The sequence below is a fragment of the Protopterus annectens genome, chromosome 5.part0, assembly GCF_019279795.1.
Source record: "Protopterus annectens isolate FY-2018-M chromosome 5.part0, PAN1.0, whole genome shotgun sequence".
NCBI classification, from domain to species: domain Eukaryota; kingdom Metazoa; phylum Chordata; order Ceratodontiformes; family Protopteridae; genus Protopterus; species Protopterus annectens.
Window position 1 is genome coordinate 1,378,306,748 of NC_056735.1, and position 24,974 is coordinate 1,378,331,721.

The window sequence follows — 24,974 nt, forward strand, 5'->3', positions numbered from 1 at the left end:
ACTTGGGCTATGTCATTCAATTACTACAGGCCTTGGGATACACAGTCAACATTCAGAAATCAAGACTACTGCCATCCAAACAGATTATTTTCCTAGGAGCCAAACTGGACACAAAAACACAGATGGCTTATCTCACAGAGGAAAAACAACAGCAGTTACCAGAGTACTTCAAAGGCCTAGCAAAGCTCTCCCAGCTGACTGCAAGGAAAATCCTGCAGGCCCTGGGGTTCATGGCATCTTGCATTCTTCTGATACCTTTGGCAAGACTTCATATGAGAAAGCTGCAATGGTACTTAAAAAGCTTATGGTCCCAACACAGCCAAAGCCTAGAGGACGTAATCCCACTCATTCCATGTCTACAAAAAGAATTTTTGTGGTGGGCTCAAGCAAGTCAGTCAAACAAGGGCATGTCTTTCAACAAACCTCAAGCAGGTCAAATGATTACAACAGACGCCTCAGACCATGGATGGGGGGCGCACATGGAGGGCAGATGCATTCAAGGTCAATGGACACCAAGGGAAAGGCATCTGCACATAAACCAAAAGAGATGTTGGCAGTGATACATGCAATCGAGACTTTCGAAAAATCACTTCAACAAGGACATTTGCTAATAAGGACAGACAACACCACGGTTATGTGGTATATAAACAAGCAGGGAGGCACTCATTCTTATCCCCTCTGCAGACTAACAATGATTCTCTAGGAAAAATCCCTAAGTCTGAAGATACATTTGCAATCCCAGTTTGTGCCAGGCAAGGACAATGTACTGGCGGACAAGCTGAGCAGGAGTTTCTTGGATGCGCACGAATGGATGCTGCATCCTCACATTTTCTCACAAATAACAAGGACATGGGGAAGACCGGACATAGATCTCTTTGCTTCTCACATGAACCATCACCTGGAAAAGTTCTGCACAAGGACCCACCATCCTCTAGCCTGGAAAACGGATGCTCTCTCCTTCAGCTGGAAGTCCCTAACAATTTATGCATTCCCTCCTCTACCACTGCTGACCAAGGTGATACTGAAGATCAAAGCAGAACAACCAGCAGGCATTTTGATTGCTCCAGACTGGCCAAGGCAGCACTGGTACCCATTGCTGTTGAGCATATCTCGGACCAAACTGTGGCCTCTGCCCCTATGGCCTCTGCTTCTAACACAACACAGTTACAGGACGGTTCATCAAAACCTGAAAACATTGCATCTGACAGCCTGGAGGTTACCATAACTCCTTCCGATATCTCTCTTTCCAAAAAAGTTCAAGAGATCTTACTGGAAGCACGCAGACCTTCCACCAGAAAAACCTATTCAGCCAAGTGGAAGAGATTCAGCATCTGGAATGCTAGCAGGGGTCAAGATACAACAGTATTGAGTATACCTCAGATATTGGAATACTTGGCAGAAATGTTTCATACTGGTCTATCATATTCTTCCATAAAGATTCATGCCTCAGCAATCTCAGTGAAGTACAATTGTGATCCACCGGTGTTTTCACACCCTTTGCTAAGACGGTTCCTAAGGGGGATAAAGAATATCAAACCTCCCAGGAAACTGCCAGTACCTGCATGGGACCTCAATTTCATCTTGGAAAAATTAACTCTTCCTCCCTTTGAACCAGCAGCAACTTCAGAAATGCAATTTCTCTCATGGAAAACGGTTTTCCTATTGGCAATCACATTAGCAAGAAGAGTCTCTGAGATACAGGCACTTATGGCAGTACCTCCTTTTCTCATTTTTCATCAGGACAGAGTCTCTCTAAGAACCAATCCTTCATTCATGCCAAAAGTAATTTCAAGGGTGTCTCTAAATCAAGCCATTCACCTGCCTACTTTCTTTCCCAACCCTCAAAACAGGGGGGAAACACTACTGCATACTTTGGACATACACAGGCAACTACGCTACTACCTGGACAGAACTAAGGCCACCCAGAAAGTCTGACCAACTGTTTGTAGCCTATGCTGCTGGAATACAAGGAAAAGCAATCTCCAAACAAACAATTTCCAAATGGATTGGACACTGCATCAGATTCTGCTATTCCATCCATGGAAAAGGTGTGCCAGCCAATATCAGGCCACACTCCACCAGAGCTATAGCCACATCTACAGCTTTCCTAAGAGGAGTGGCTACAAAGGACATTCTAGAGGCTGCTACATGGAGCTCCGTGCATACATTTACCAAACACTACAACCTGCCTTTATACTCCAGATCCCGAGCAGGCTTTGCTTCGGCAGTCCTGCAGGGCATTTTAGCTACACCATCACTTTCTTAGTTCCAACCGCCCCCAGCTTGGCTATGGTATTCAACCCATATGTTATGACTGCAGTTGCATTCTTGAAGGACATAGTACAGTTTTGTACCTACCATAAATGTAGATGTCCGATAGATATGCAACTGCAGTCGGATTCTCCCACCCTCCTACCCCTCTGCATCTTTCTTTATGGGTCCACTACCCCTACTCCTTTTTAGCTGGGGGTGTCTCTATGGTGTATCTGTTTATTATTGTTGTGCATGTCTGGAATTCTTTATCCATTCACCAAATTTAGACTTCCTAGGAGGGCACCCGGCATCTGGGGCAAGAAACACTGAAGAAGATGGCGTCAGCCGATGCCTTTATACTCCAGCCGTTCTGACGTCGGAGAGGAGGCGACACCAGCCGACGCCGGACCCAGACTTTGGAATCCGGCTGACTGAGGGCTGCCTGAGGCAGGACCACCCATATGTTATGACTGCAGTTGCATATCTATCGGACATCTACATTTATGGTAGGTACAAAACTGTACTTTCCTCTGTGTGGGATGGGAAGATGTCCTTCAAGGATGCAACTGCAGTCCTGACATATGGGTTGTCCTGCCTCAGGCAGCCCTTCGGTCGGCCGGATTCCAAAGTCTGGGTCCGGCGTCGGCTGATGTCGCCCTTTCCCAGACGTCAGAGCGCCTGGGGTATAAAAACGTCAGCCGACGCCATCTTCTTCAGTCTTTCTTGCCGCACGGCGCCAGAAGCAGTTCGTAAGTGCTGGTCGGCCAGCTCCTGTGTTTTCAGCTACTGAAGTCTTCAAAAAAGCTAAGTACCCCATTGGGGACCTTTTCTTGCCTCAGCCGATGTCAGATAAAACTGTAAAAGTTAATAATTGTTTAACTTGTGGGAAACAAATACCTCATAAGGATTTCCACTCTTACTGCTTACCCTGCCTAGGCCCAGAACACAACGTCTCGGCCTGTACGGCTTGTGCTTCTTTCAATAAACGCACTCAGGCATCGGTCAGAGTTTGCACAGGATTATTTTGGGGAAGATTACTGTTGTATCATGCCGTCGGAGCTTCCGACAGCGCATTTACCTAAAAAACGGAAGGATAAGGACTGACATCCGCGGTCCACGGTCTCGGCCGACACCATGCTTAGGCCTACCGCGAGTGTCTCGGTCTCTTCTGAGCCGGTTTCACAACCGCTACAGACTGACGACACCGCCCCACCGGTTACTTTGGTACCGGAGGCCAGCTCGGTGCCGGTTTCTGTTCTCCCCTCTGAGACCGTAGCCCAGGATACTTCTGACACCATTTCAGTGGATAAGACTACTCCAGCACGTGGGGCTGCCAGGCCTCCAGTGTCTATGTCCATTAAGGCCTACACACGTGCTAAGGCTGCCAAACAGGCTAAGTCTCTCCCGCCAAGATCTGTTTCTCTGGGATCCACTTCTGGTTCTCAAATTTTGAGTTTAGCTGAGGACCTTATTTCTTTAATTAGGGGTTCTCAGCCACATCCAGATAGAGGCTCTCAGCCGCCTTCTGTCAAGAGGCCTAGGGTTGAGCAGGTAGATCCCCAGTCCTCCGATGAGGCCTCAGGTGATTCTGCACATTGACTGCCAGGAGGAGGCCTTCCCGGCCTATGAGGATTCTGATGTGGAGGAATCCATTCCCTCTGCTTCTCTTCCTGAGGAGTTTTCCTTTGGGGAAACGCTTCAATCCATGAGGGAACACTTCAAATGGCAAGGCCAAGAATACTCAGATTCTAGGAAAAGGTTAAGGGAATTTTTAAAGCTACCTCAGCATAGACCCTTAGCTATTCCTCCAGTTTTAAATGTTTTAGATGATGTGTACTTAGAATCTAGTGTTTCCCCTGACTCCCTCCCCCCTGCTCCTGTCAAGCCAGACAGGTACTACAGGGTCCCAGACACACATCAATTTCTGTACAAGGGCCATACTGCTGACCCTGAAACTATTTCTCAGGGGCCTAAAGGGGTTTCCTCCACTACTGCTAAGAATCCACTTCCTTCGGAAAGAGATTCTAGGGCTTTAGAAAGGTGGGGCAAGAAAGTATATACATCTTCCACCCTTTCTATGTGAACATTAAATTGTCAATTTCATATGATTCAGTATCAGGAATACATGTTGGATGACTTGCAAAAGAAATTGGCTTCCCCTGAACCATTAGATAGAAAGGGGTTACAGGAATTGGTTCATAATACTCAGCAGGTTAGCAACCATTTCCTTCAGTGTGGATATGATGCATTGGAAGCTTCATGTAGAGCAGCAATGACAGGTGCGGTCATACGCAGACATGCTTGGTTAAAGGAACAAACATTGCCAGACCATGTGAAAATTAAGCTTTTGGACGCACCACTAGAGAAACATAAGCTATTTGGTGCTACTGCACAAGAGTTTTTAAAGAAAATAGAGGAAAAGGCAAAATCAGTGCAAACAGTCAAAGATTTCCTCCAGGTACAGCCTCCAAGATTCAGCAGGAATTGGCCTTCTAAGCATTGGTCCTTTCCAGACACAGACAAATTTCAAAGAGGCAAAAACAGACGTGGCAGAGGTAGAGGGCAAACTCGAGGCCCCTACAGAGGACGTCAATGGCAGCCTCCGAACCAGAGAGGTGGGGTAGGACCTTCCACTGCTCCGCAGGGACAATCTCAATGACTTGACTTTGACCCTGCCATCCAGGGCTCAATTAGAAGCACCTTTGGGCAGAAAATTATCTTTATTCTCAAAAAATTGGCACAATATTACAAAGGACAAATGGATACTGGGCATAATAGACAAAGGATACAGATTCCATTTTCATACACTACCAAGACATGGCAGGCCAAACCTGCCACCAAATCAAAGGGCAGAGGCACTCAAACAAATAACAAACCTACTTCAAATAAGAGCAATAGAGAAGGTTCCTTCTGCAGAACAAGGCCAAGGATTTTATTCAAGACTGTTCCTTGTTCCAAGAAAAGAAAACCAATGGAGACCCATTCTGGACTTGTCCGCACTGAATACATACCTTATTGTGCCAAAATTCAAAATGCTGACTTTACAGCAACTCCTTCCCATGCTGGGCAAGGAGTTTTGGCTGGTAACTCTGGACCTCAAGGAGGCATACCTGCATGTCCCAATCAAACAAAGTTGCAGAAGATACCTCAGATTTCTTGCAGGCTCAGAGCATTATCAATTCCCAGCATTGCCCTTTGGCTTATCTACTGCACTCAGAGTGTTCATGAAATGCCTGGCATCAGTAATTGCACATTGCAGACTTCAGGGGATACAAATATACCCTTACCTGGACGACTGCCTTATACAAGCGGACAGCCAACAAGCCTTGTTAAAAAACTTGGACTATGTCATTCACCTACTGCAGGCCTTGGGATACACAGTCAATATTCAGAAATCAAATCTCGTACCATCCCAACAAATACCTTTCCTGGGTGCCACACTGGACACAAACACCCAGATGGCGTTTCTGACAAAAGAAAAACAAAAACAATTACCAGAATACTTCAGAAAATTAGCAACACACACCCAGATGACTGCAAGGAAAATCCTGCAGGCCCTGGGTTTCATGGCATCTTGCATTCTTCTGATTCCACATGCAAGGCTGCATATGAGGAAACTACAGTGGTATCTAAAAAGTCTATGGTCTCAACACAGCCACAGCCTGGAAGCATTGATCCCACTCATTCCATGCCTTCAAAAGGAATTTCTGTGGTGGGCTCAAGCAAGCCAGATAAACAAAGGTCTGCCTTTCAGCAAGCCTCATACAAGTCAAACCATAACAACAGACGCCTCAGACCATGGATGGGGGGCGCACATGGAGGGCAGATGCATTCAAGGACAATGGACACACAAAGAAAAGCACCTGCACATCAACCAAAAGAAATGCTGGCAGTGATACATGCAATCAAGGCCTTCAAAAGTTCATGCATCAGGGCCATCTACTAATAAAGACAGACAATACCACAGTTATGTGGTACATAAACAAGCAAGGAGGTACCCATTCCTACCCTCTTTGCAGACTGGCAATGAATCTCTGGGATATTTCCCTACAATTGAAAATAGAGCTACAATCCCAGTTTGTACCAGGGAAGGACAATGTTCTGGCGGACAGCCTAAGCAGAAACATCATGGATCCACACAAATGGATGTTGCATCCAGACATTTTCTTACAAATAACTCAAGCATGGGGAAAGCCGGACATAGATCTTTTTGCCTCCCACCTCAATCACCATCTGAAAAAGTTTTGCACAAGGACATACCATCCTCAAGCATGGAAGGTGGACGCTCTCTCCTTCAGTTGGAACTCTCTAACACTATATGCCTTCCCATTTCTTCCTTTGATGACCAAGGTGTTACTAAAGATCAAGACAGAGCAACCAAAAGTCATACTGATAGCTCCAGACTGGCCAAGACAACACTGGTACCCACTGCTACGGAGCTTGACACACACCAATCCGTGGCTCCTTCCTCAAAGGCCACTTCTGACACAGCACAATTACAGGTCACTACACCCCAGCTTGAAAACATTGAAGCTGACAGCTTGGAAGATTCCATGACTATTCCTCAGGATGCACTTTCCAAAAGGGTAAAGGATGTCATCCTGGAGGCGCGCAGACCTTCCACTAGAAAAACATACTCAGCAAAATGGAAGAGATTTCTTATCTGGAACAGCAAAAAGGGTCAAGACCCATCAGTGATGAGCATTCCACAGATCCTAGAATACTTGGCTGAAATGCTCCACAATGGCCTTTCATATTCTTCCATAAAAATACATGCTTCAGCAATATCTGCCAAATATAACACTGATCCGCCTGTATTTTCTCACCCATTGCTAAGACAGTTTCTAAGAGGTATAAAGAACATCAACCCTCCAAGGAAACCACCAGTGCCTGCATGGGACCTCAACTTCATGCTGGAAAAGTTAACTCTTCCTCCCTTTGAACCAGCAGCATCTTCAGAGTTGAAATTTCTGTCTTGGAAGACAGCTTTCCTTCTGGCAGTAACCTCAGCAAGAAGAGTCTCTGAGCTACAGGCCCTTATGGCAATACAACCATTTCTCATTTTTCATCAGGACAGAGTTTCTTTGAGAACCAATCCGTCATTCATGCCAAAGGTGGTATCCAGGGTGTCCCTGAATCAAGCTATTCACCTGCCTACCTTCTTTCCCAATCCTCAAAATAAAGGAGAGAGACTTCTGCACACCTTGGACATACACAGACAGTTGCGCTACTATTTGGACAGAACAAAGTATTTCAGAAAATCTGACCAGCTTTTTGTAGCTTGCGCTGCTGGAATGCAGGGAAAAGCAATTTCCAAACAGACAATTTCTAAATGGATTGGAAATTGCATTCGATTCTGCTACTCTTTTCATGGAAAAACTGTGCCAGCTGACATCAGGCCACATTCCACCAGAGCTACAGCCACTTCCACAGCCTTTTTAAGAGGAGTGGCAACAAAGGACATTTTAGAAGCTGCTACATGGAGCTCCGTGCATACATTTTCCAAACATTACAACCTGCCTTTATATTCCAGATCCAGAGCAGGGTTCGCTTCTGCAGTCCTGCAGGGCATTTTAGCTATACCATCTTTGTCTTAGTGCCTACCACCCCCAGGTTGGCTATGGTATTCAACCCATATGTCAGGACTGCAGTTGCATCCTTGAAGGACATAGTACAGTTTTGTACCTACCATAAATGTAGATGTCCGATAGGTATGCAACTGCAGTCAGGTTTTCCTCCACCTACCCTCTGTGGTATTCTTTTGGGTTTCTACCCCTCATTTTAGCTACCTGGGGTAATCTTTTATGGTGTATTTGTTTTTATGTTGTTGTACTTGTCTGGAATTTTTTTTTCTATTCTCAAAATGTAGCCTTCCTTAGAGGGCACCTGGCATCTGGGGCAAGAAACACTGAAGAAGATGGCGTCGGCTGATGTTTTTATACCCCAGGCGCTCTGACGTCGGGGAAAGGGTGACATCAGCTGACGCCGGACCCAGACTTTGGAATCCGGCCGACCGAAGGGCTGCCTGAGGCAGGACAACCCATATATCAGGACTGCAGTTGCATACCTATCGGACATCTACATTTATGGTAGGTACAAAACTGTACTGTATGACACTTTTGACATACAAAAATATTGAGCATCTGATGAAAATTGTATATGAACAAACTAAGAAGTCTTAAGTCCCACAAGGTCAACTATGAGGTCAGGGTAGTCTTGCAAGCTAAAGACAATCACAAGGCCCTCTTCGGCTATGTCCAGAACCTTAAAGGTAGCACACAGCAGTGTGCTGAACTGGTGGTGAATGATAACATCTTCAGCAATCAGGGTGACCTAGCAAATCTACTGGCTGATAAATTCAGCTCAAACTTCAATCTCCCCACACTCCCCCCAGCTCCACCAAGTAAAATCCTGTCCAACATACTGCCCAGACTATTAAAAGGTACCAGATGCTGGCAGCACTCGTTAAAGCCAAAACACCATCTCCATGGGTCCTAACAACATTCCTGGTTGCCTCCTGAGCAGTCAAAGCAAACCTATCAGGACCACTCGAGGCACTCTTCAACTACAGCCATGAAACAGGCTATATTCCAAGTGAATGGAGGACCGCAACAGTAATTCCCCTCCACAAGAGCGGACCATCAGCTGACCTGGGGAACTACAGACCCATCAGTCTAGCAAGCCTAATATTTAAAGCCATGGAATAAATTATCATGGAAATGATAAAGAAGGACATTGGCAATCCGAATTAATCTTTAAGGGAGGTCATGCCTACTAACCTTGTAGACTTCTTTGATAGGGTCACTAAGGCACAATGGATGAGGATAAAACAGCACATGCTGTGTATCTTGACCTATCCAAGTATTCAGTAGAATATCCCACTCAGGTATTGTTGACAAACTCTCTGAACTAAACACAAATCCTACATAAATCACTAAATTGTCTGCTGGCTCACAGAGAGGACCGAAGAAGTCAGGATCAGGGAGACCACCTCCACTAAGAGACTGATCACCAGCAGAGTAACCCAGAGCTCCTTAGTGGGCTTGCTCCTGTTAGGCATAGCCTTCTTGGAAGTCAAAGCTAATGTTCAATGCCTCTAGCTCACCAAGTTCGCAGATGAACATAAATTGGGAACTATAATAGAGTCCACCCAAGACACCAGCATCTTACAAGAGGGTCTAATAGACAAATGATTGGAACCAAATATATGGCCTAAAACTCTATGCCAAAAAATGCATTGTAATGCCCATTTGTTAGCCCACATTAATTACTTCATTGATAAAAATACATTAAGAGGTAGACCAAGTAGTAAGGATCTGGGAACATATGTAGACAGCAATCTGGCCTTTGACCAACATGCAGCTAAATAAATCATTCTATGTTGCCCAACTTATAGATAAGGGTATGGCATCCAAGTCCAAGGAAGTTATAGTACCACTCTACTCGACCCTTATTAGACTTAAATTGAGTATAATTTCTTGTTTAGCATGCATCTAGCCAGACACTTGCAATAATTGTCATGCCCACAAAGGTTTCTGATCAGGAGGATTCAGGACATAAATACCCTGTCCTACACTGCTCACGTAAAGGCTCTGTTTTTGTATTCAGTCTTTTACAGGCTGCTGAAAGGGGATCTTTGCCTGACTTACAGGTCTTCCTCAGACCCAGCCATGATGGATCTTTTGCACATGCACAAAACAAACAGCACCAGAAACACTATATCCAGAGATCTGAATTTCATTTGTGACAAAGGCAGAACATGCTGGAGAGAAAAATGTGTATCTCAAATGATCTATGCACTATGGAATAGGATCTTCAGCCATGTAAAACTAAGTTGATTCCTGACCCTTTTGAAATGAAACTTTGACAACTGTGTGGGAAATCATAAATTTACCCCTGGTCTGGTGTCATTTCCCTTATGGATAGAGGCTGTCAATAAGAAAAGTATTATCCTAACACCCCCTACAAATCCTTAGTCATCTCCCGACTAACTTGCCTCCCCCCGTATATATACCCATGATATTTAGGACCCAAATGGTTTGGGGTGCATAGCTAGGCTTGTAAGGGCCTTGGTCATTGTTAGCCCAATAACCTATAACATTTGGACTTTAAAATGAAGGATGTAAGGGCATTGACTCCTTTGGTTAATGAAACATTATGCAAAATAACTTCTGAGACTTTTTGTAAGCAAAAAGAAAAAGATTTATAAAGATTTATAAATGAATGTGATAAGAGAAGTGTTTATATACCATGGACTGAGTATATTTTTCAGAACTTCAACATGCAATTAAAAATTATTTATTTATTTTTATTTTATTTTACATTTGTTGACCGGGCTAGTCTTACTGGATATATGTCCATTTTCAGTAGAGGCCCAGGGAGAAAAGCTCCAAAGACAAGATACAATTTAAAGTATAAGTACAAACACTCCACAATCAACAGATATTATAATAATATAAAAAAATAGCAATTATCATAGTAAATAAAAAATAATTGATAATGGTAATGTGAAGTACAACCTAGATGATTTAAAAGGGTGTACACTGAGGTTGAGAGTCAAAAATAGTACAAACTGAGTGTGTGGAGACATAGTATAGGTTAGGTCAGCAATAGAGAAAAGGAAGTTGGAAGTGTAGTGATGATACAATGGATTTGCTTAACAAAAGGTATGTAAAGAGGATATCAATAATATAAAAAAGGTAGACAAGTAAAAATATAGTAAGATGGAAGATGTAACAGAGGATAGTAAGGTCTAGAAAGGTAAATTGAGTTTGTAGAGGTATAGGACTAGTCTGGTTTGGAACAGGGGCATAGCCAGTATGATTTGAGGTAAAGTTTAAGTCCGTTTTTAAAGAGAGATAAAGAGGTGAGTGAGGTGAGGTCATTAGGGAGAAGATTCCAGGATTTGCCTACAGTATTAGAGAAGAGACAATCCCCAGCCCTGTTATTAGGTTTAGAGGTACATACAAGAAGTTTGTGTGATGAACGTAAGGATGTCAGGTTTTTATAGGGGGTGATGAGGCTAGTTAGACTTGGAGTGCTGGTAGGTTTATAGAGAATGTTGTGCGCAATGGTTAGTTGGTGAAATTTAATCAGGTGTTGAAGTTCTAACCATCCTAGCTGGTTTAGGTTTATACAATGGTGGGTTAGAAATGGGTTGCCTTTAGTGAATCTTCCAATGTTATTATAGGACATTTCTAGTTTGCCAAGATTATTCTTGGAGATATTAGTAAAAATGGATGAGGCATAAAGAAGTGTAGAGATCAAATGAGTGTGAGCGATAGTTTTAGCAGTAGTGGAAATGAAGGAGTTTGTGCAATTTAGTACAACAAAAGTGACGGAATATAAAAGGAGGAATTTTTTCTTCAACATTGTCAGAGTGTATGAATATAAAAAACTTTATATGATTATAGGAGAGTATGGTTTGGATCTCTGTGCTGAAAATATTAAAGTGCAGTGTTTGTGGAAAGAAGGGAATGGTACAATATAGGGATTAGCTAAAGACATTTTTTTATGTATTCAATGTGGATAACTTGGGGTAGGAAGAAGGGGATGAAAACAGAAATGAGAAACAGACTGCAGATAATGAAGACTGGGAAGGGAACATTAGAGGCACAAATGAAAACATTTCAGGAGAGTGAGGGAAATGAACAAGATGTGTTATCAAGAGAAGATAGGCATTGGCAAATAGAAAAGTAATAGAGGTAATTAGCATGGTTACACACAAAGGTGAGGAAATAATAGAAAATAGGTAAGTTATTTTAGAAATGGATTAAGGGAGCTTGGACACCAGTTCAGAAAAAGAAGCAATATGGTCTATAGGGGACAGGGTAGGGTAAAGTAAACATGATAAAATTAAAACAACATGAGTGAGATGTAAAAAAAAAATGAAAATATGTAAGTACTAATATTTTGTTAGTGAATGTGAAAAATATACACAATGACAGGTGATTATTTGTCTGTGAATATGTAGAAATGTGGCGGCAGCTATAGGTTACTTTTTACTATATAGATAAATAAGATAAAAAGAAACTGTAATAGGAGTTAAACACATAGTATAGACCATTGGGCATGATATATGTTCTGGAATAGCAATATTAATAAAAAGGTCAGATATGACAATTTTGATATAATTGTAGCAGTGGCAGGAAGACTAATAATATCTGACTGATGTCAGGATTAGATCAAGAGAATTGGGATTGATTTTGTTTTTTGTATATGCAAATGTAGTGGATAGAAAGATATTTTAGGATGCAAAAATATGTAGTTATAAATAAGACTATAACACTAGTGAGAGAGATGAATTGTAATATAAGAAAGATGACAGATATAATCCGGGATATGAAAATAATGATAGAAATTACATGGTATGGGCACACAAAATTGTGTAAAAAACATCAATTTACCTATGTAAAGGTGACATTAAAGAAAGAAGTAGATTGTTATTTTATCAGAAGATATGAAAGAAGTACAAGGAGAATGAAGAATGGCTAGTCATTCTTATCACAGCATCAGAGATGATGAGATAATAAAGGAAGGAAAGGGAATGAAAAGTGTGACAGGACAAATAACCAAATGTGAGATGATAAAAAGAAATATATTATGTAGATATAGTAATACAATGAGGCCTTTTTGAAAGTCATGGGCTGGTTGTTAAACAATTTTTAATCAAATATATAAGAAAATGTATTTATAAGTAGAAATACTTAAGAGAAAGGTAAAAAAGGAGGGATATGATGTGTGCTGAGAAGATTGGGTGAGTTATTGGAAAAGAGAAATTATGAATATTTAAACAAGAAAGAGAGTTGTATGAGAAGATTAAGGAAATCAATCAAAATATGATGTATTTGAAAGGAAAAAAGTTATACATTTCTAAGAAGATAAGAAAAAAGAAACAATGTGTTTATTGTAAGAAAGTCCTTCTATATTGCACAGTTTAGAAACAAAGGTACTGTGTCTTTTTCTAGGGATATCATTGTCCCCCTCCTTTACTCATTAGCCCAATCATTGAATATAATGACCCCTTTGGCATGTTTCTGTCCAGACACATGCAACAACTGGAACGCCCACAGAGATGCCTTACTTGAAGGTACAAGGCCTAAACAACTTGTTCTACTTGGACCAACTCAAAGCCCTGTTACGATGCACAGTATTTTACAGACTGCTAAGAGGTGACCTGTGTCTGGCATACAAGTCATGCTGTGACCCATTACTGATGGATTTACTGCACATCAGCAATTCAAATGGCATCAGAAAAACCCAATCTCATGACCTAAACCTCTTCTGCAACATCAACAGAACAGTTTGGAGAGACAGGTATATCTCACAGAAGATTCAGTTGTTCTGGACTTCCCATCCACATAAAACAAAATTCATCCCCTGTTCATATTTAAGTACAACTTAGATCCATGGATGGGAAAGAAAACATGTACCTTCAGAACTACCCCCTGTACTACTAATAGGTAGAGGAAGCTCCTAAATGCTTTGTCCCATGCATGGGTCCCTTCAAATATCTATGGTATGATCTCAGTTATTCTTATTGGGGTAATATGTAATTATCGAACATGAGATGGGTAAGGCCAGTCTATAACCAAATGGGATAGATTATTTCAAGCACAAAAAGGGAAACTGGCTAGGCTTAAAACTGCCTGCAAAGGGCAGTTAGCCTAGTACTTGCCTATGAACCTGTAAGAAAGAGAGCAAACTGATAGAGCTGGATGTTGAATAGAAGTAGATTGGGGGTGGAAATGGTGAAAGGTATGTAGAGCAAATGTATAGGAAAATTAAGGTGAAGAAGGGAAAATGGAATGTTGAGGGGATTAAAAGGATGCAGATAGAAAATACAGAAAGAATAACAGTGAAGAAATGGATAATGTATTAAAAATAAGTAAACGAGAAGTCTGTTCCTGCACTAGATGATTAAAGGAATGACAGAAGAGGAAAAGAATATTGTTAAAATTGCACTTAGAAAATATAAAAAAGAATAACCGTGAAGAAATGGATAATGTATTAAAAGGAAGTAAACGAGAAGTCTGTTCCTACACCAGATGATTAAAGGAATGGCAGAACAGGAAAAGAATATTGTTGAAATAAATGAATGGTTGGACATGAGGGTTGCATAACAAAATGTATAAGAATTTGCAATTCAATTTATTTGGAGGAAAGAGGATAAAGTGCTAAATAATTTGAAGACAATTATATTGAGAAATACAGATCATAAGATTTTTATGAGAATTTTCCAAAAAAAAAAAGATTTCACAGAATACTGAAGGAAGTTTTATATGAGGGTTTGCATGGGTTGCATGGCAAGGAAGTAAAGGAAATGTTGCTAGTAAAAGAAGTGTTAGTTTAAGCAGTGAAAAGGAAGATGGAAAGTTGGTGTAGTATGATATGGAAGAAGCATTTGACAGTATGTATCCTGCGCATTCCTGGGGAATATAGGAGGAGTATGGTAAAGAAGGAAAATAGTTAATCTTGTATAATCAGTGTATGAAAAGACTTTTGTCATAGTATTAGTGAATGAATAGAAGGATAAAAAGATGAAAGTAGAGAGAGAGAGGTTAAACAAGGATGTCCTTTAAGTGGTACGATTTTTATCTTAATAATGCATGCTATAAGAAGCAAGGTGAGTAGTGGTGGAAGTTGTTAGTTTTGATATATGCAGATGATTCAATAATAATAAAGAATAAAGTATAGTTGACAGAAATATTAGAATTAGAAATACAGCTGTTAAATGTATTGAGAAAAGTAAGACATGGTGAAGCTAGGGGGTAGATGATGTGGCAAGTTATTGTTACCATGATCTGAATAAGTGTGCTAGGTATAAAATAGGGTAAGAAGGAAGTTAGTGTGAGGAGGTGTTACAAGAGATAAAAAAGTTGATATTGTGGTTGAAGATATTTCAGATATTTATGTGAAGAAAACATATATGATCAATACATACATATTAGTGAAACTTGTACACACACACACACACACACACACACATATATATATATATATATATATATATATATATATATATATATATATATATATATATATGGAATATACATTTTCCAGCTGTGTTACAAACATGATTGTTGGATATTTAGTTTTCAGGGGGATCTAGGTTGAATCCTGTCAAAAGAGTAGTGTATAATAGTAAAAGAATGGTGAATTGGGTTTAATAAAGCCAGCTGTACATTTGGGATCAATGTGTCTTTTTTGGATAATAAAAAAGATAAATGACTGTAGTAAAAAAAGATAAAGTAAAAAGAAAAGAAAATGATGGGGAAATTGTTATTCAATGAAGAAATTTGGACTGAAGGAGGAAATGAGAAAAGAAAAAAGGGGATAAGAACTGTGAAGTAAAAGAGTAGGTAGAAAAATAAGAATATGAAACAAAAATAAAGCAGATACAATGGGAAAGAAGGGAACTGGATGAGAAGGTGACTATAACATTTTTAATTGTATCCATAGGAAGAAAAAGATCAAAACAAAAAAGAGAATGGTTATAAAAAAGACAGACAAGGCTGGAAAATTAATGAATGTGGTAATTTTTTATGGAGATTGGTTTTAGTCAGGGTACCAGTAAACATAAACATGAAATATATATACAACAAGGAAAGATTGTATAACATTAAGATGACTGCAACGTTTAAGGAATGTTTTAAAGAAATATATACCATGTAGAAGTGTGTAAAGGGAAATGAGAAATAAAATAAATGGGATAAAATGCCGTTCATCTATATGGGTTTTATGGAAGATATATCATGAAGTGTTGTAAGCAAGGATATTACAGAATGTAAAAACAAATGGCTGTGGCAGAAGGGATAGAGTAAAGGAGAGTGTAGAAGTTAAATAATGGAATGGTGATCTGTGAAAAGTAAATTCATATATTGAATGTGTAACCTGTATTATAATGTGAATAACTGCATAAAAATAAAACAATCCTACTCTTTTCTGTAAGTGCCCTGGGAGCTTTTATATCAATCTGCGCTATCACTAACTCTTGTAGATGGGGTCAAGGTTTACTATCTCATCTATTTTCATGCAGTATGCATAAATATTTTTAACAAGTTTCATTCACTCTTTCATAAATTAGTCAGCATCTGCCTCCCCTTAAATTTCACTCTTCCTCCTGAACAGTATTCAGAATTAATTATTCCCACAAAATCAGTTTAGTTATATTAATTTGCTCCTTCCTTTTTCCTAAAGATTCCATCTCCAGTCCATTTATTTACTTTACAGTATTCAAAACTTCCACTACAGTTTTTTTAGAGCTTGTTTTCTATTTTCATGTCATTCTTTTTTTTTCCTTTGGTTACAAATAGCATCAAGCTTAGTAAAAATTGCTAGAAAAATATTAATGCAATATAGTCCACTATTTTAACAATTCTTACTAAGCATATCAATGTGACAGAGCACAAACTGGAAATTACAGAGACTGAGAGGTTTCTGTTGGGGAAAATCCTGAAGTTCTGCATCCACCCAAGATTACCCAGTTCAGCTCAAGGAAATGTCTTAAGTTGGACCACCCTCCTACTGATGTAGATTGTAGAAAGCTGTCTCTGGAGATTTTGTCTGCAATGATTGAAAAGTTCTTCAATACCTATCTTGGTAATTATGGGGACTGACTTAGGTTTGAGGTAATCCCATCATATATCATTTTCGAGATAGTTTAGATTTTAATTTCTATTTTCTAGTAATTTATGTTTTGTGCAGTGAGTACCATTAAACTTGGTAAGTCTTGACTATGTCTATGTGATTCAGATATTCTATCTCAGTTCATAAGAATCATTTCCTTAGTTATAACAATTTCCTCTTCCAACATTTCTGACAAAGTGCTCTTTAGGGAATTTTTTGAAATCTGCAAACTCATTGCATTCACAAAAAAACATGTTTCCAGTTACCCATCTCTTTCCCATCATACCTTCAGTATTTCCTATCTATTCAAGGAAAAATCTTCTGAAGACTGCTTGGGGTATAAAAATACATGGGCAAATGTCCATGCAAAAATCCTAAACTTTCTGATTATTGTTGCACTTGAGAGCCATACATAAGTCCTCCCATTGTTTCTTTATAAATTGCATTTCCATTTTCTTTTGCCAATCTTTTCTAACCACTTCTGATAGATTATTATAGTTATCATGCAATATTCTATATGCCTTACTAATTATCCCCTTTTTAACAATAGCTTATCTTCTAAACTCAACCAAAAATAGTCTTTTACTTAAAACTCTGCTGTCCCTTTCTCTTTGCCTGTACTCTGTTTTCAATGCCTAGTAGTGAAGACAGTCTGTAAATCCCAGTCCAGACTTCTTAGCCTCATTCTGCTTAAGTACCATTCCTTCCTTTGTTATTTGCTCCCAATAAATTGGCTCATTTCTTATTTTAGACCTGTAAATTTCAATCCCCTTTTACTTATTTTCTCTACCCCCACAGTGGGGAAGGACGACCCCCCTGCCTTTTTACCCATGTTCAGTTTGGAGACTGGAACCCTCCAACCCTTTATATATCTTTCTAATTAATCATATTATTCTAAAAGGGAATGCAAATGTTGCTACTGCCCTATTCATAAATTCCCAGCTGACTATATTGAATGATTTCTTTCTGTATTTGTATCTGTTCATTTATTAATTTGTTTAAAATTGTGCTATATATTATGTTGATGATGTCACTGGAGCTTTTATCCTTCAGGCCTCCACTGAAAAGGGGTGCCTATCCATTTAAATTTTCCTGATAAACAAATGCAAAATAAATAAAATCAAGATCCACCCACAATACTGGATGCTTCTTACATTCTACTTCCCGCAAAATCACCGTTGTTCTGTTAATATATTCACATGTTTGGTTTCCCCTCCACAAAACCACAATGATATTTATCTATCAATTTTGGCAACACCTTGGCCATTCTCCTACATAGTATATACATGAACACAGTATAATGATGGTTTAAAATTAAAACAGCTTTATATGAAGCTGGGGCAGAGGGGATTTTGCCTTCTTTGGGTAATACAGCCACCACAACTTTGTTCCAAACTTGTGGTACCCCCCCCCCTTTTTGAAATGCTATTAAACAAAATGCTGAGATCTTTATGACTTTCTTCCCTTAATACTTCCAGTGAATGCTATTGCTGGATACTTCCCTGATTAATTACGTCACCATTTTTATTTTATCTCCTCCTGCCTTTGCTATTAATTCTTAGGACTCGTCTTTCTCTAACCGTGGCATGATTAAGTCTTCCTTAAATGTTTCCATTTTTGGCATTTCTTGATTTCCACATTCCTATGATCTATATGCATTTTCATGAAATGTATAGTATTTCTAATACCTCTACTGGATCTTACCATTTTGTTTATTTTTCTTCGAATGTTCAAGCTTGTAAAAATACTTCTCTCTTATGGTTTGTATATGTTTTATGTGGGCCTCCAATGAAAATAAGATCTTCCTGGCCCAGTTTACTATCTCGGTAAATAAATGTCAATAAATAAATCTCTGGTTACCTTTTTTTTGTCATAAGGTCCCTATGTTAATTACCATTTCTTTATCTGACGCCTGTGTTCTTGTGCTAAAAGTTGTTGTACTCTGGAATTATTATCAAGAAATATTTCCTTAACAGTAAACTTTCTAAACTCATGCATGTTATCCAAATAATCCTTTGTTTTATCTGTAGTACTCTGCAATTGCCACTTTTCTTGTTCTGTATGATTCCTGTTACACTGCAAAACATTAACCTTTGTCAACTCCTTCAAATAATTCCTATTACTTCTTTCATGCATCTCTTTCTGTCTTATTTCTACCCTGTTTTTAAACTTAATTTTCATTTTATCACATCCACTAGTTATCCCTTGACATTTCTATCTTTACTAATAATTATTGAATAATTTCCACTACCAATTCTTTAAAATCCCCTGCTTTTTAACAGGCAAATATAAATGCACCTATGTCTCATTTTTACTTCATTTTCCTGGATATCTATCATAGTTTTATCAGTACACAGTCTGAAATATTTATTAGATATGTGTCAAAGCTTTTCATTCAGCGTTGTTGAGAGGGTGGCCTAATGGTTAAGGTGTTTGCCTTACAAACACAAGGTGCAGGGTTTGAATCTCACAAAGGGATAATTGGCTATGCTTAAAATGACTCGCAAGGGCAGTTAGCCTAGTACTAATCTATGAATCTATAAATATACATGCTGCTGTGAATGCAATTTCTATCCAGTCTAGCCAAGCTACTCTATGTTAGGGAAAAATATGCAAATTCTGAGTTCCTACTACTAACTTCACATCTTCCATACCAAATATTCTCATATATTTCTTCAGAAATCTACCTTTTTTGTTATAGTTTCCCTTCTTGGTCACCAATATATACTTCCTATTGCAAAGCAAGTTCCTGTCCCCACCCATAAATAATATTCCCTGCTGAAAGCTGATTATTTCTCCCAAAATTATCTTAAATTCCATAGTAGCAGTTTTTGGTGGAATATAAATGCATGGCAGCATAATCCCTGTCAATAACCTCTTATTACCTCATCTCTACCATTACTGTGTATTTCCAAAACTATTGGAGGCCCTCTAAAAATCAATATTATTATTCTGCTTTTCCTTTGTCCATGATATTCTGCTCAATGTCCACTCTGATATAATTTGTTAAACTCACAAGCTCATTTCTATCCAAATGCAACTCTTGCAAAATTGCTGTTTACATCCTACATTTCTGAATATACTTCTGTACTCTATACCTGTAAGGCCATTTATATTCCATGATAATATGGACAAAGTATTTATTATGATAAAAAGGTGTTACTCCCACCTATTATACATGATAGAAGTTTTGAATGTGTAGTTTCAGTTTTTATCTCACATTCACAAACTAATGTTTGACAGGCTGATGATCTCTTATGCAATTTCTTTTTGTCGTCTCCATTTGAAACCATGTCACATTTTCAATACTTGTTGAGTCAATGAAAACTAAATTGATTTTCAAACCTACTTCCTCTTTTATCTTAAAATGAACACATAAAGCTATGTACATTTTCAAAAAATGAATTTTAATTCTCTACATAGGAGCAATTGCCTTAAATCAGTGGATGCACTTACAGTATTGCCTATTCTAAAATTAAGGTCACCCATGCTAAAGTCCATGTTAGAGTCTGTGTTCCAGCATAGACACTGATTGCTGTCTTTTCCTTTCTATCAGTATTACTATTTCCCTCTCATATTTGAAAAACATTGTGCATACTTTCAATAAACAGTACAAAACGTAGGCTACATATTGTGGAATAGGTCCCTTTATAGGCCGTCTAAGCCCAGTGGAGTGGCTGGTTCTTCACAGGACTAACAAATAAAAACAAACATAAAAGCCTCTTTGTTCAAAGTAATCCACTGTTGTATTCCTCTAGGTATTTTGTAGGTGGGGAGCTAACCAGAGTAAAATGTACACGTTCTCAAAATCAAGCAATGAAAACAAAAGCAATGAAGTTGTCCGGTTTATTCAAAGTAATGAGCACTTTTCCCTATCAGACTTTATCAGATACAATGTTTCTTCCTGAAAAACTAAAACAATTCCGGTTATTTAAATAATCCTAAACAGGGGGGTGTGTGGTGGAAAGCCCTCATGATTGAGTGTAAGGCTATAGTTCCTTACTGGCTTATAGTTGGGCCTATTGGTTGGCAGGGAGGTCAACTCCCTAATTAGAATAAGAGTCATTGATTGTCAAATATTTAGGCCAGATGATTGAAGGGAAGGCCAAGTCCCTAATTAGAATAAGGTTTATGGATTGGCTAATAGTCAGGCCAGCTGATTCGGAAGGATGCTAAGTCCTTAATTAGAAAATGAGTCATAGACTGGTTAGGATGTTATTCACCTCCATCTCCTTGTTAAGGAAAAAGATTAATTCACAATGTTTTATATATATATATATATATATATATATATATAAACACCAGCTTAAGAAGTCTTTTTAACAGAATATTTTAGCCATTGCAAAGCCATTTATTTTTGCAGGTTCATGGGAACAAACATGTATGTTGCAGTCAACATAAACAGTGAATCATGGGTAGTGCTCTTATGGAGCATTCATTGTCATCTATTTATATAATTAATCTATCTGAAATTAAAGTGGAGTGAATAAAAACAGTAAAATAGTAGTGCCCATTTTATGGGGGCAGAGTTAACTAAATGAATGATCCATCCAGTATTAAAGTAAATGCTTTCACTCATGAACCAAAGCTTCTTCATATTACTGGAACTAGGCAATAGAAAGCAAACTTATGATAGTCAAAGAATCAAAAATAGAATTTGCTGTAAAAAAAAAAAAACACCTGTGGTGGGTGAGTGTTCATCACATGTAAGCCAACATCTCAAGGGTCTGGTTTTATTTTATTTTATTTATTTTATTTTTATTTATTTTACATTTGTTGACCGGGCTAGTCCAGCTGGATAATTTCCATTTTCAGTGGAGGCCTGGGGAGAAAAGCTCCACAGATTAAAACAAGGTTATACAAATTGAACATTTACAATAAGTTCCTGTGACATAGACATTGAGTTACCATGCATACTTAATAGTCTAGATCAAGAAATAGAAAACATATAGTGCTATCTACGTATTGAGAAAGGCATTAATTCTTTATAAAACTACACTCCCTTCAGGTCATTTCATACATATTAGTGTATATACAATTTTTTTTTTTTTTTTTTTTTTTTGAGAACAGTAGAAACTGTACAGTCATTAGGTCGTTTGAGATCACAGAGAAAGATTGCAGTTTTGAAATAAGGAAGTATGATAGTAGAAGGTAGAATCTTCAATGCATTTGAAGTACCCAGTATATGGTGGTGGCCAACATCTCATTTCCTTGTGCCAGTTGCCTACTTACAAGGCCTGATACCCATTCCACCAGTTTCCTGTCTGTGTGGGTCGGGTGATCCTGTCTTATATGTAGGGGCTTGGGATCAAATCAAAAATGCAAGGAAAACCCCAGACCCTTTCACTCTTTGTTTGAATTAGTGGAAGGTCTTATGGCTAGGGTTTTTGAGCTGAAGGATGCTCTTGATCGAACATCCAATGTTAAGACCTGGTTTATTGTATGCATTCAGCCTGACTCGCCATTCCAGCTCTGTTTTTTCCCATCCAGAGACAAGCCTACAATTTTGTCAAGGACATGAAATTTAAACCTACAGTGATTCTTCGTCTCAATGGAATATTTTACTAGAACATTTCTACCAGTCCTGTGTTATCAGAAAAATGGTGTGACATATGTATTTTTAGTCTGTTAATGGTTTTCCCAAAATAGAATGCTTCCCATTTTGTATACTGAGCTCTGTAAACAACCATTTCTGTGTTACAGTCAGCTTTACACCTGATGTAGTATTTTTTCTTAATACTTGGACAAATGAAATGGTTTGTGTTGCTCATATATTCACAGAAGCAACATTTTTGAGTTTCACATTTGAAAGTCCCATTTTCTGTGAGTTCCATTGTGTCCATGTTAGACTCAACATAGTCTCTAATATGTCTGTTTTTTTTTTTTTTGAAAATAAACATAGGCCCCGGTTCTAAGATTTTGGAATTTTGTTTGTTACTGTGGATAATGCTCCAGTTTTCCTTCATAATCTTATGGATAGATAAATAGTCAACATAATGGCCATGCTATATTTTCTTACTTCATTTTTGGGATCTTTGTAAAGGTTGGCAAACCCATGTGGACCCTGATAATGGATTCAAAAACCTGGGGTCTCCCTGTATATTAATATCTCTAATAGGATTTAGTATGGTGTGTGGTCACCTCGATTCATAGCCATAAGATAAAATTCTATTTCTAGCTGGTTAAGATTCACAATAAAGTCATTTATCTCTCTTGAAACACTTGCTATGCACATTCCTAGGGATGCATGCAGTTGGCATGTAAAAAAGCATATTAACTCATTTGGTTTCCTGTGCAGGTTGTTAGTAAGTTGTCTATGTACGTCTCTTTTACTGATGGTAAGCTTCAGGATTTCTACTTTTTTCTTTGCTATAGATTGTAGTAAACCTGAAGGAGTTGGTGGAAGTGTTGATGTAGTTAAAGAACTCCAGCAGCTGACCTTCATTGTCTGTCCCTATGATAAACATGTTATCAATGAAGGGCAGGTAACAGGCAATGTTAGACTGAAAATCTACATTATTGACCTTATTTGTTTCCCACTTATTTAGTGCCACAATAACTAGACTTGGAGACATTGCTTCTCTCATTGCTATTATGGTTGTCTATTTGTAATAGTCATTGTTGGTGTGGAGGGTTTGTAACAATTTAGTGGTCTTTTCAATTTCTCCTGGCAAGGCTCCTGTTTCTTATAAAAGCAGTTCTTTTACTGCTTTGATACAATAGCTGTGAGGTGACACCATATATAGTGCTTCTGTGTCTATTGTGACCAACAGGGTATCTTATTGAACATAGATTCCTTGACTTTTGTAGCAAATCCAGTGCGTCCAGCACAAATGATTTAGTGTTGGTTGATAGTGGTTTTATGGTGACCTCTAAATACAAGGTCATGAGCTCAGTGATGGCCTTGCTACTGGCCTTTATGGAGGATCATTGATGTTCTTATCTGGCTTTGGGATACCAAAGAAGGATGCTAACTTAGGGTGTGGGACTGCAAGAAAAGCATGCAATTTGTTACCTATAAGTTGCATATCAAGTAGCATTTCAAGTATTCCAGAGATATTGCCATAGGCAGATTAAATAGTCCCCAAATCAACTTTGCTGTAATAATAGGGATTGTTTAACATACCTTCAATCTTGCTAGTGTAGGCTGCAATGTCTGGTACTAAGATACCTCCTCCCTTATCAGCTTTCATTACCCTTCTAATTTTATCTTTGCAAAGTTCTTTAAGAACTACCCTTTCTTTATTAGAAATATTGTAATACTTTCTTTTATCTTTATTCCTAAGAATTTTTCTTATTTCAGTTTTGCATTTTGCTTCATATGGTCCAAGAGTTGGATTCATTGGGGTAAAAGTCAATGTTTTTTTTTTTTCATTTTCAAGTAGTTACAAGGTCCAATCCAGTGTTGTTGTCATATTTTTTCTTGCTTCTTTTTCATGGAAAAACACTGTCAAGTATAATATTCTAATATATAGAGTTTGAGATTTATAATGGTCGTAAATGTGAGGAACAAACTTAAGACCTTCTCTCAGTATATTTAGCTCCTTCTTGGTGAGTGGCGTCTTCCTGTTGTTTCAGACCTTAGTCTGGAGTTTACTCTGTATCCTTTTTGTAGTATTCCTGGAAGTTTTTGATGTCCCTTTTTCCTTTCCAGTTCCTGTTTCTTTGTGACTGGTGATTCTAAAGTCTGGAGGTCTTTTGTTGTCCTCCATATCTCTATGGAGGGATCCATTCTTTCCCCATTGGTTCTGTCCCTTGCCTGCATTGGTTTTCTGGCTGGGGAAGTCCTGGGAATGGAAGTTTTGTCTGGTGCTGGGGAACCTTTGCCTCTCAAAACTCCTGTCACATATGCTACAGACTTTTAGGTGTAGAGTTCAGTGTTTCAACACAGGCTGCATATTCTCTTGTGGGATTTGATTCAAGAGTGAGTTCTGTCTGGTTCTTCTTGCATAAGACCTTTTTTTACAGGTGGAGGAGATATCTTGCTGATTATATGTATGACTTATGCCCTGCTGGTCTGTGTGATTGTTTCTATAATCATTCTCATCCCTATGGATCTATCTTAGCTTTTTCTCCTTAATTTTTTTAGTGAA